The 13,423-nt window shown below is 47.8% G+C and overlaps 1 protein-coding gene across 2 annotated transcripts in view; it reads right to left on the minus strand.

Annotated features, from left to right (window-relative positions):
* LOC136399362 (leukocyte immunoglobulin-like receptor subfamily A member 5) overlaps positions 1-13,423 on the minus strand; it is a 429,345-nt gene that overhangs the window by 64,258 nt on the left and 351,664 nt on the right. The window lies entirely within an intron of this gene.

Genomic DNA, 13,423 nt, shown 5'->3' on the forward strand with positions numbered 1-13,423 from the left:
TTCAGGTCCAGTGTCTCTGACAATAAGCACCAAGGGGAACTAGATAAAAATAAAGGAAGGAAACATGTCCCTTCCAGCCCCAGAGTGTGGGTTTCCTTTCTAGGACCAAGCCGGACTCCTTCCTGCCCCTCAGAACCCCTTGCTCCTTGGGCAGGGTTCTCTTCCTCATTTTGCGGTCCTGCATGTAAGCTTTAGAGGACTTTTATTTGGGTTCAACGTTTAATATTTAAGAAACAGATAACCATTACATAAATATTCATCTGTCATCTACTGCCCGTGTGACCCAGACAGTAGCATCTTATCTCTTTCCTTGTTTGGATCGTGTTGTCATGAACCTCTCTCCTCAGCGTGGTCGCGGTGTCCCCGGTTCCTGGCTCAGGAGAGGGGACCGGTCACTGTTCTGGTTCAGACCACGTGCAGACACAGCAGGATCATGGTGTCGGACTCCACAGTGAAGAGAAACATTTGTTACATCCACTCTAGAGCCCTTGTCTGCTTCGAATACCCATAAATGCCGCTAGACTGTTTCTGAAATATGCAAAAGTCACCATTTGAGGGAAAAGAGATATGAAAGTTCCCAAAAGAGACAGGAAACCAGAATAAAAAACAAAACAAAAAAACAGAGAATAAAGCTGAATGGCAGCCAGAGCCCAGGCCCATCAAGGGTCCCTAGAATGCGAGTTCCCAGTCAGGTTCTTGCAAAAAGGGAAGGTAGGGCTTCAGGTGAAGGCTGGAAGCTGGGGTGCCCCTTACCTTGTGTCTGTGGGTGGGCTGCTCTTGCTCTGCTCACGGACCCACCCCCTTTGTCAGCACTGAGTCACTCCTCCCATGGGGTGTGGGAAACAGAGTTATTGCACAAACTCACTGGTTATTTTTAGTAGCATGAGTGCATCCAAAATGTGAGCATGAGGCCAGCATTACCTGTCCCCACCTTACACAACCCTGGGCAGATGCTAGGTCTGAAAGAGTGGACACCAAGGAGCAGGAGCAGCTGCTATCATTACCTCTCCACCATCAGCCTGACTCCCAGGACGGCCTTGGAAGAAACCTGCAGAAGATCAGGTGTGTGAGGGGAAGAGACTTCCAACAAGAATGGACTGTAGAGTCACCCTCATACATGACAAAGCACTAAGGATAGTGGTCTACACTAATGGGGACTGTCTTGTGCAATGAAATAGAGTCAGTAAGAAAACGTAAGAGTGACTTAAGATGAAATGTGTAAATATCTGATAAAAATAAAGGGGAATACTGAATTGTTCAGACAAGAGTATGGACTCTATTACAGAAGAGTAAGACATCCTTGAGATGATTTGGAAGTTTTAGATATGAACAACATAGCAGAATGAAGATAAGCAAAGAAAGTTTCTCCATCCAGGACAAGACATAGCTGAAGAGACGTTTATAAACTGGAGTACAAAAATGGAGGAAATTTCCAGGTTGTGAGGCTGCGAATTCCAGAAGTGGGAATTCGAGATACCTTCGAACTAGAATGAGGAGGACAAATGTCTCAGCCATCATGAGTTAAGAAGAAGTGAGAATGCCATATAGGAACAGCTCAAGAGATAAGTAACTAAACACTTTGCAGAGAGAACTGAGTCTTAGGATGCGTGTATTTAAAAAATGAATTATGCATCTTGATGTTGTAGGTCAAGTAAGAAAATGGGGATGCATTTGAGAATGTGGCAAGAGTTTTTTTAATGCTGTGCCTCTGCCTAGGGGGAGCCAATCGAAAGAGGGAACAGGGGAGTGAGTCTCTGGATTCCCCAGTTGTGTGAGATTCTGCACCTCAGGAGAAGCTGTACAGATGAGTGTCAAAGAAGTGGAGTGAATGATGGAAAAGGGGTCAGTGAGATGCAGCTGAGGAGAATGCAACCTGCCACAGACTACCCCCTTTGAAGATGAAGGAGGAGCCATGAACTAGGAATGGGGCATTGCGGGGAGACCTGTGACTCTGGAAAAGGTGAGGGAATGAATCCACCCCTCGAGCCCCCGGAGAACACAAGCCCTGAAGACACCGTCCTGTCAGCCCAGGGGACCCGTGTCAGATACCCAGGCTCTAGACGTGTCAGATCGTAAGTGTGGCTCTTGTTGAGCATGACGTTTGTGGGAGTTTCTTACAGGAGCAATGGGAAACAAGAAAAACAGCAAGTTACAAGACAATGTATATACTTTGATAATTTTTTTTAAAGAAAGGAGGTGTTTTTCACCTATATTTTCATTCTGAAAACCTGACACTAACAAAACTAGTTACCTCCTATAGGTAGGGGTGTAGGGTGAAGGGGACAGAACGAAGTGGTTATCTCTGAACATACCACTCTATGTAATTGTCTCTTCTGAAACCTAAAAGGATTTGACATCTTCCAAAACACAATTAAACCATTAAGAATTGGGAAGCACAGCCTGACATGAATATAAGCAAATGAAAGTAAAGATAAGCTTACGCTCAATGACCACAGCCACGTGATTAAACAAACTTTTTTTGAAAGGGATCTATAAGATTGTGTTAAGAATTGGGTTTTCATATAAGGGACACAAATACAACATAAGTGAATCCTGTAATGTCACACCCAGTGGGGATGCCTGTGTGGTGTTACATTCTGCACCCTTCCTGGTACTAAGCGGTCCATACGGAACAAAACCCCCATAGCCCCGAGTTCACGTAACCCCAGGTCGTGTTTTCTAAGTACGTATGGTTCCCAGTAAAAGAAACTCAAGAACTTGGAGACAAGGTGGACCCCTGGTCCAGGGCAGGAGGTGCACACATAAGCCTGGGTTCCCTTCTGATCTAGAAAGCACGCTGGGGCACAGGTGACAATGGAGCACAGGTGACAAGAGGAAATGTCTCAGAAAGGACCGCGGGAAGCTGAAAGCATTACCAGACGGGGACTGGGCCCGGAGCAGGTCTGTCTCAGGTCAGCAAGTAGCCTGAGGTTTTTGACTTCATGCAGGAAAGATTTCACCAGACGAATCCAGGTGGTTTTGGGAGAGTGTTTATTCCAGCTGGGGACAGTGCAATGAAGGAAGGGCTTAGGACAGGAGAAGCCACAGGAGAGCCCGGACAGGGCTGCTTTAGCTCACTGAGAAGTCAGAGAAAAGGGGGCCTTGGAGACAGATTTAGGGGGTTAGACTGAGAGGAGCTGCCACCACCACTGCTCCCTGGGTGCAAGTCTCGTGGGGACCCTTAGTGTAGGAGCAAAAAGTATGGGAGTGCTGTAGACTGAGCATGCCTCTGGGTTCTTTGTCTGGAGGCTTTTTCTCTTTCTTCAGCAGATGGAGGCCGTGAATCCTAGGTCAGGTCTCAGAGTAAGGGTCTTACCAGAATATTTATTAGCTTTCCAGGTCTGTCCTTCAATATGCTCATTCATCAAAATGTGTGTAAAGTAGTGTTAGGGTTCCTTCCTGGTCAGTATCATTTCATTTTTTCAAAAGTGTTATTGTAGAGGAACTGAGACTGAGGCTCATTTGCCTGGAATGGTCTGGAATGTGTAAACTATTTCCTCCTCAGTGTCCTTGGTTAGGGAGGATAAAACTTTATGATTCATCCACTGGCTGTGAGTTATGCAAATTGTGTGGCCTTGTTTCCTGATGTGGTCTCAGCCTCCCTTATTCCATTTGTCAAGAAATTTCCCCAGCTTCTTACTCTCCCGCCTCAAAAGGACCTTCAGTGACTACGTTTGGGAAGCTGAGCAGCACTGTTAGAGGGGATGGTTCCTGCTCTCAGCAGGGTGCTGGGGCCCTGCAGTCAGCCCCCGTGTTGGAAGAACCTCTTCCTCCCGCAGAGGACACAGAGTCAGGAGCACAGAGGGGTCAAGGGGTCGACAGTTTCTGAAGAGGAGACACCTCGGTCACAGCAGAGTGAGCCTCCTCCTCACAGTCTCCTGCCTGTGCTGCGGACCGGGGAGGGCCCGGGGTCACCCTGCCCAGCCCTGCACTGCAGGAGAGAGGTGAGGGAGGACTGCGCTCCGGTCACACAGGGACCCGGCACACGACAGCCCAGTCACCAGGCAGCAAGCATCTCAGAGTTACAGGCATCCTCCAGCCCCTGCTGCCCTCGGTGTGCAGGGCTGGACTTCCGGCTCTGAGGAGGAGCTTTGCTTGAAAGCTCCGGGGTGAGGCCAGAGGCTTCTGAGGAAAGCTCCGCCCAGATTATTTAGAAGCCTGAGGGTGTCCTGAGACCACAGAGTGTCGGACACCAGGTGTGTGAGATTCCTGCTTCTGCTGTGACCGGTCAGCACCCGGTGGCGGCTCACAGCAACATGGTTTGTGATCTTCCGGCTCTGGAGGTCGCAGGTCCGAAAGGGGCCTCACGGGCTGAAATCAGGGTGTCAGCAGGGCTGCGTTCCCTCCAGAGGCTCCGGGGACAATCCGTACCTCATCGTCCCAGCATCCGGAGTTCCCCGTACTATGTCACAGGTGTCTGCTCCCTCCTCCACAGCGCAAAAGCACTGAGGCCACGTGGGCTGCTGTGAGTCAGGCTGGTGTGCACACGGGTGTGCAAGCACTGAAGCAATGCTGTCACTTCTCTGCACGCGTGTCCCCGCGGGACTGCGGGCCGCAGGGCAATTCCGGGGTCACGTTTGAGGGAGGAGCACAGGGCGCGTGCACGCGTTCTACTCCCAACAGCCGTGCGCACTGCCGCCTCCGCTCCATATCCCGTAACTCGTCTCATTTTTCCCTCCTCCGCTGTTATTTTCAGTCATAGTTGTCCTGATGGGACATCTCACTGATTTTGGTTTGAATTTCTTTCCCTGACCTTTAATCCAAGCTGGTGGGGAACGGAGGGGACAGAGAAGGAGACAGAGACCTTTCCAGGCACAGGAGAAGCGGGTGCCTGGGAGCCAGAGCAGGTGCCGCTGCACAGGTGACAGGAGTGGGTGACACCAAGGCTCCTCCTGAGCAGCAGAGTTCCTGGAAAGCAGCGGGGAAGATGAGGACACAGGAGGAGAAAGGAGGAGGGAGGAAATCCCAGAGCGGGTGTGGGGCGATCAGACTGGGAGGGCAGCCCAGACGCTGAGACCTCGGGGAGAGGCGTGAGAACAGAGCAAATGGCCGGACCTGGGCACCTGCAGCCTCAGAAATGGGCAGAGGGGAGGAGGGGTTAGGGACAGGCGCGGAGGGGGAGGGGCTGCAGGACCCGGCCTCTGTCTTAGACCCTGAGAGAAGGGAGACCCAGGGCAGAGGCAGGCGGGGTCGTGATCTTCATGAGGGTCAGACCTGGAGCCAAAGCCTGGCGACCTGAGACGAACCACCCAGGAGCGGCCGGGGGAATCACCGCTTCTGAGGACAGAGTGCAGTCCTGAAACAGCCTTCAGGTGGCGCACAGTGTGCATGCGGTTCAGTCTCCAGGGCCTCCAGCGTGAGCCTTGGGCCCTGGGGTCTCATCTCTCTAATGAGTTTCCTCTTGCCTCCATCCCCGTGGTGCGTGCGAGGACTTGCACTGGTTGTGCCCAGCTTCTGCCAGAATCACCACCAGGATCAGCAAGACCGCTCGAGCAAGGCTGATGCAGACACAGTTCACCACCGTTTAATTCTGGGAGGTGGGGTCTGGAAGCAGAGGACAGGGGGTCAGGGACAGGGGGACAAGACCCTGCCCAGACAGGACCTGTGAGGGAGGAGCTCCTTCTCCACTGGGCAGGACCTGCCCCTCCCAGCACTCCCCTGGGCACAGGCCCAGGTGACTCACCTGCCTGGGGACCTCCTCCTGTGGGTGGGAGGGTGACTTCACAGGGTGGTCCTAGGAGTCAGAAAGGGTCAGTAAATGACTCCTGCAGCCTCTGTCCCCTTCTCATGGTGACCTGCCTCTGGAGCCAGCAGAGGCCCTCCTTCCACTGGGAGCTCCCATACACCTGCCCCTCAGCCACCTCCCCTACCCAACCTCAAGACCCTTGCTTCCACACCCCCAGCCCCCACATTCGGTCCCCCCCAGGACCTGGCACAGTTGCAAAATTCAGTAAGTTGCTTGATCAAACTCACTCAGGGGTCTAGGGCAAGTCCTCCTCCTGGCGCTCAAACATCCCAGGTTCAATTGCTGGTCAGGGCACACAGGAGAAGCAACCATCTGCTTCTCTCCCTCCCTCCCACCCTCCTCTGTTCCTTCTCTCTTTCTCCTCCCACAGCCAATGGTTTGATTTGTTTGAGCTAGGTAGGCTTTAGCTCAATGACCTTCCTTTCCACTCTTGAAGCAGGGCCCGGATAGAGACCTGTGAGGCCCCTTCAGTGCATTGGAGCCTTTAAGGGTGTATGCCAAGAGCTGGTATTTTGCCTGATCTCTTTGGGCTGTCTGCCTCTTCTGTTCCTCTTTTGGTCATTATACACCTGAAAAGCCATGCTCAGAAGATCTTGCTGAGGGGTTTGAGGGTCCTCATCCACCTATATAAACTTTTTCCATATATCTGGAACTATTTGGAAAAAGACAGAATAGAACAGAATTATTAGCTGGATCAGATAAAAGAGGGTAGAAGTTTGAAAGAGAAAGAGGTTTGGTGTCTTTTGTAGGATTCCAGAGTCTCTCTGCTGCTGAATAACCCTGTACATCAGCATTCAAAAGAAATTTTTTAAAGTAAAAAGCATGATAAAGAAGATTTGCAGGAGTTCCAGACATAACTCCCCCTTTTATATATTTTTTAAATTGACTTTTAAATACTTGTTGGGTATAATTTATAATACTTGATTTTGAGGATTGTAAGAAATACCAGTAACTTGAAAGGTTTGACAAAATATAGTAAATGTTTTTCCTCCATATGTAGGAGTATTGTCAGTTTTAATCAGTTTAGGAATTCCTAAAATAGAAAATACATACAAACAAAGAGATAAAACATGTTTAGTAGCCTTACTTGTTCTGGGAGAGGCTACTATAAATTTAGAATAAGTACCCACTGTAACGTGGACAAAGGACTGTTTGTCAAATGAAGGTATATGAGTAACATTCATTTGCTAAGGTTCCTGGTAGGAGTCTTCGAGGGTTAGCTCTTAACGAGGGGACAGATTGTAGTATAGGACACTTTGGACAGGATTTAACAGTCTGCAGCAAGGGCATACCCTTGTGCTAAAGCTCCAGGGAGCATGGAGTGAGCTCAAATATGTCCCATAAAATATTGAGCTCTATGTTGACATACAAGTTTTTAAAGGAGAAATTTCTGAAACAGGTTCTTATTAGCAGTTGTCTCTAAGACAGCAGTCTCTATAGAGGAAACAATCATAAGTAAAGATTATCTGTCCATATACAGATTAAAGGAGGAACATGGCAAATGTTGAAAAGCCATGTTAATTGCATGTAATTCTACTCTTTCAGCTGATTTTAAGGTGACTGTTTCAGTATAAATTTGTCCATTAATTATTAAGCCTGCCATTCCTGAGCTGCTCCCATCAGTAAAGACTGTCGGTGCATCAGAAATGAGCAAGAAAGACAAATGTAGTAACTAATAAAAATTGAACTATTTTATTAGCTGGGTAGTGAGAATCAGTTTGACCTGTAGAATTTGCAAAAGCAATTTGCTATTTTATGGAAGTTTCCCAGAGCCATTGTTGTTGATCTTTTGAAAAAGGAACAGCAATAATTTGAGGCTCAAAACTTATAAGCTTTAAAAGTCGCCTACACCCTTCGATATAATTAAGGAGGCAACAAGATCAAAATATGAAGATAAAACTTTCTTAGGAGTTACAGCTAAATCAGGGTTTGGGAACCTATGACTCGCAAGCCAGATGTGGCTCTTTTGATGGCTGCATCTGGCTCGCAAAAAAACTTTTAATAAAAAAATAATAACGTTAAAAATATAAAACATTTTCATGTATTATAATCCATTCATTTCCTACTGCTCATGTTCATGGTTGTGGAGCCAGTCACAGCTGTCTCCCGGAGAACACCAAATTTTTATTGGATAATGTGTAACGTACACAGGTCATTGTATAGCTCTCATAGAATTACATTTTAAAATATGTGGCATTCATGGCTCTCTCAGCCAAAAAGTTTCCCGACCCCTGAGCTAAATGATCCCATTCAATAGGACCTGAAGCTTGCCACAATAGTCCCATTGGAGTGTAACTCAAGGGATAAATTTAGTGAAGTAATTGATTCTTCAGGATTTATGCGTTTTAGTTGTGCTTGCTGCAAGGCCTTTTCTACAAGCTGTAAAGCTTGCTGTTCTGCAGCTGTAAGTAGCTGAGGAGAAGCTGGTGCAGCTGAGCCTCTAAGAATATCAAAAAGTGGCTTCAGTTCCCCGGTAGTTAATTTCAAGGAAGGTCTAAACCAATTGTTGCCTCTTAAGAATTTCTGAAAATCATTTAAAGTTTGCAAATGATTCGTCTTAAATTCTAGTTTCCATGGACAAATTTTTCGTCGCATAATCCTAAATAACAGATAGGTAAAGATTGCTGTATTTTCTTAGGAGTTATATAAAGTCCTGATTCTTTTAAAGAATATTCTAATTGTTGCAAAATGGTCAGCACAGTGTCTTTATCTAGATAAGAAACAAGAATATCATAGAGGGAAGTCCTAGCTGGAGAGGACCTATAATCTCTATAGTTTTATTTATTGCTCTTAAATCTTGTAATAGCCTCTAGTTTCTTGATTTCTTTTTAATAACAAATATAGGCATATTCTATGGACTATTAGAAGGTTCAATGTGCCCAAGCTGTAACTGCTCTTGTACCAATTGAGCAGCTGTCTTAAGTTTCTCCTGAAAAAGGAACTACTGATCTACCTATACAGGATTATTTGATTTCTAAGTAATTTGGTCTGCACAATGCATTATAGGTGTAGCAGGAGCTGCTAAAGTCCCTATGCTAAATTTTCAGACTGTAATCCTTTAGTGGGCAAAAATCCTTGATTAAACATTTGAGCACTGACAAATTATTAGGACTTATTAGTAATGCTCCTGTATTTTTCAAAACATCTCTATCCTATTAATTAATAGGCAATTTAAAGAGTATATTAAGGCTGAAAATTCCAGTGTAACTTTCATTATTTTCCTATAGTAAAAAAATTACATTTTTATTATGCAAATCCATGCTGCTCCAAGCCTTGTAGCTGCTGCAACTTTATCTTGGAGCAGCCTAGCTAAATTAGCCAGTCTTTGGGATCCACATTTCATTCTATTTAAATTTAAATGACGTGCTTTACTTGTTCCAATTAAAATTTTAAACTTGTAGGAATAGAACTTTATTATTTTTTCAATATTGGAGCCAGCATTTCCAACTTTTGCATGCAAGAACTTAATTTAGGCCTTAAAAATCACATTTAGACATTAAGCAAAGACTTCAAAAACAAAAGTTACATAAATGGAGTAAAATCTGGGATTTTAGAGACTGGAAAGTGGCCTGCTTGATCTTACTCAGGGCTATTTTGATAGGAATATAATAAGGATAAAGCCAAACAGAACTTTCTTTAAGAAATCTCAAGGCAGCTGCATGAGATTCTGTTTAGCCATACTAAAAATGGCGTTCCCTTTGCTCTCTTTCCAGGCATGGAATAGGAAAGAAATAGAGTGACAGTTTAGAGTATTGTAGCTAAAACATTAAAGAAAATTAGATAATAATACAACTTTAAAAAGCATCCGAGTCTTCTAATTATTTTCAAATTCTAATAGCTGCTATGTCTGGCAGCCTAAATCTCTTCTTCTCAACCCTAGCTGAGTGGCAGACTTAGTTTACTGGGGAGAGGGAGGCTTTCCCATTCAACTCCCTGATCTTGCCTCCTGGGGCCTTCCGGGGCTGGGCCTCATGGGCAGTGCCACACACCGCCTGCACAATGGTCAGCCTGCCCTAGTGCCATGGCCCCAGGCCTGCCACACCCATCACAGTGCCACCCGCTTGCACGACATGGAACTTGGCTGCATCTGGAGCCTTGTATTTTGTTTGGGGCACGCCTTCCCTGCCTTGCACCTCTTACATGCAGATTTCAAGCACCGGCCAGAGCCCTCTCCAGCAGCATGTGTGTCTTTTGTGCCACGCTGACCTGGAAAGCCACTGCTTCCCCTCCGCCTGCTCACTTCACCTCAAAGGCATGGGGCAAGATGAGCCGCAAGGCTAGCACTAACCCTAGTTCCCCGGTGGCCTTGTCTGTGTCACTCTACCCGCTCTTCACTCATCACCCCCACCTGGGGTGAGGAGTTTGAACTACAGGTTCCAGAATCAGCCCGATAATCATAAAAAAAAAACCCAGCAGAGGGAGGCAGAGACCCAAAGTTTAAAATGGCCACAGTAACAATTTTCTCATTCTTTCCTGAGTTATTCTCAGATGCCAAGCTCTCATATTAATATCCTTCTATTTCTACCTTATTCTGGTCAAACAACTTTTTCTCGAACAAAAACATTTGTAAAAAAAGAAAAAGGTCCCTCACTTTTGAACCTATTTGTCCCATAGTTATTTTTCTCCCAAATTACTATTATACTTTCCCCCAAAACTCTACTTTAAAGCTTCACTTTTTAAAAGCTTTATACTTACTTATGCGCACACCTCTGGGAGCTTTCATTACCTCTATTTTTTCCCTTTCTTGATGCCCCACGTTGGGTGCTAACTGTCGCAATCCAGCCGCGGTGAGTCTATTCCGGGGTCTTGAGCCGGAAAAGGTATGAAATTGAATTTAAGATAGACAGAGATTTAAAGATATATACATACTAAATGGGTTGGGGAGGACTCCATGGCTTGCCAATGTTCCTGAGCCACAACATGGCTCCCCCAGAAAGACATCTGTCTTTATTCCTGGCTAAAATGTGGTCCATTAGCAATCCAATTAAGTTTCCAAGGCAACTCAAAAACAACCCCCACCATACTAGTCAAATCTAACTTTACATCAATAGGAAACTAGCTTCCAGCCCTTCCAGGGAATATGGGCGGGACAAGCGAAAATCAAGCACAGCCTCCTGCAACTCAATCAGGCAAGTGAGATGGGGGGTTGGGCCCAACACCTCTGACCCCTAGATATTCAGACTGCAACATACCCTGTTTATTTTTCAGTCCCCAACATCCACCCAGCCCACCAGGGTTAACTCTGTGCCCACTCTGAGGCTGGGCTGAGTATTGATATCACCATGGGGTCCAGAGGGGAACAGGGCTCCAGGCCCTGAGCCAGGTGTTAAGGTTGAGGATCACCCGTGCAGAGGGCAGGGAGCCACAGGGCGGGGGAGGTTAGCAGGAGAGAGAGCCTGAGGACAGACACACAGCTGGGGACAGGGTGCAGGGACCTACTGCAAACCTGAGGGCAGAGCAGACACGTGCTCATCTATCACCTTAAGCTCCAGGAACTCACTGCACAGAGACCAGGTGTGTGTTCCATGTAAATAATAGAGGGAGCGATAAGGACCAGCAGTGTTCTTACTCACTGCAGGAATGAGAAATTTGGCCTCTGTCCCCTGTGACCCATGTAAATACTTGACTTTCTCTTCCTAATAAGCAGTACAATAATCCTTGTCCTCCAGATGGAAGATATCAGTCCAAGTTGGGACCCAACACAAGATGGTCACAGGCTGTCCTCTGGGGATCACAGACCCTGGCTCAGCCCTGATGGAGGATGCAGGCGGGGTTCTTAGGAGAAAGAAGAGCAGGGTCTCAGGGACCACTATGAGGACATCACACACATCACAGTCCCCTGGTTTAAGTGTGCACATCACTGTCTGTAGGAAACCTACAGAGCTGTGCAGCCATCACCACAACCCAGTCTGAGAACATTTCCACCACCCTTTTCCACAAAGACCACACCATGCCCACTCCAGGTGCCTGAATTCTCATCTGTGCAGATGGATTTCCCTGCTGACACAAGGACCCTGAGTCTTGGTCACATCTTGGGCTTTTCTCAGGGTGATACGAAAGGCCTCAGGCAGGCTGAGTCCCCAGGCATGTCTCCCTGCCCAAGCCATGTATAGGGGACAGAGAGGGCTGGGAGGGAGGGAGAGGACAAGGATGAGCAGGTCACCCGTGGAGACAAAAAGCAGGGCTCTGAGCGGGTCGTAATGATCTGAGTCAGGTCAGAAGGGCAGTGGGGGAAGGTGTGGCTACTCATGCGGGATTCAGGATCTGCTGGAAGTCCATGAGGGCTGTGATAAAGCTCAAACCCAGACCTGCTTATAGGGACAAGATGGCGCTGGAGTAGGTGGACATACCAACATCTACCTCCCAGAACCAAAGTGGATTACAAACTAATTTTAAGAACTAGCATCTGGAAAAACCAACTTTGGACTAAACTAAGAGGATTCTTCAACTAAGGAACACTGAAGAAGCCACACCGAGACTGGTAGAAAAAGCAGAAACGCGGACAGGGCTGCCCAGCTCCCCAGAGTGAACGGCAGCAGGGAGAGACTCGCGTGGTGGGAAGTGAGTTTAGCAAAGGGGGAAGGGTCCTGAGCCCCAGGAACAAAGCCCCAGCCTGCAGCCCCAGAGCCCAGAAGAGGCATAAGGACAGTATTTAGCTGGAAACAAGTCAGGATACTGTTTGTGAGAAAGAGTCTGATTTTTCAGACCCAGGATCCTTCTTAAAGTGACTGCACAGAACTCTCTCACAACCACTCACCCAGGGCTCCTGGGGACAAGGAGAGAGGAGAGGACCAGAGTAACTGGAAGAGAGTGTAATCTAGGAAGCACAGGGAGAAACATTTTGGGAGATAGTCACCCTAACCCCTGGGATGAGTCACTTCCCAAAGCTGAAGTGAATATTTTCCCCAGAAACAGCAATACCAGCAAAGGGAAGCAGGAGACCAGCCAAACAAGTTCCCCCATGGCACTCAGAGCAGAGTCGCATAGAAGGAGGGAGCTTTTGGGTCTACACTAGTGAGTCTTAGGGTCTGAGCTGCCACGCCCCCACCCAGTTGGCTGAGGGCTCGCCGGAGGGCGGGCGGCAGCGGGAGACAAAAGTGCGGTTCTGCTGGCAGGGGATGAAGCCGGCTGGAAACCACTGGGCTCAGGTGTGAGCTCAATCTTGCCCAACTGGGGAGAAGGGGGCATGCAAAAGCAATCAAGCTCAGCTGCCGGCAGCCTGTCATCCAGCCTGCGGGAGAAGGGCAGAAACCCCAGAAAGGGTGGAGACCAGCTTCTGAGCAATGGCACAGGAGCACAGCCTTGCCCCGCCCATGCAACCCAGGCTTGGTCTGACTTGGTAGCCGGCTCCTCCCATGGGGATGGAGCCAAAAGCCCAGAAGAGGAGGAGTTCTGCTACTGAGCTGAGCTTGGGCATTCAGTCCTCCCCGGGGTAGAGCCAAGGCTAGCAGCCGTCCCTCGAACGATCTCCTCCTGCAAGGGCAGGGTGAAAGCCCGGAAACAGGTGGAGACCTGCAGCTGAGCAAAGGTACTCGCCAGTGCCCTCAGGACTGAGCATAACATCACACACTGGGACGGGGCAAAGGCCAAGACCACCTACGCTTGTAAACCCGAGCGCGTGATCACAGCCACTCTCGTGAAGAGAAAATGCGGAGGCAGAGAAATACAAAACAAATA

Source organism: Saccopteryx leptura, chromosome 3 (assembly GCF_036850995.1).
Source record: "Saccopteryx leptura isolate mSacLep1 chromosome 3, mSacLep1_pri_phased_curated, whole genome shotgun sequence".
NCBI lineage: Eukaryota > Metazoa > Chordata > Mammalia > Chiroptera > Emballonuridae > Saccopteryx > Saccopteryx leptura.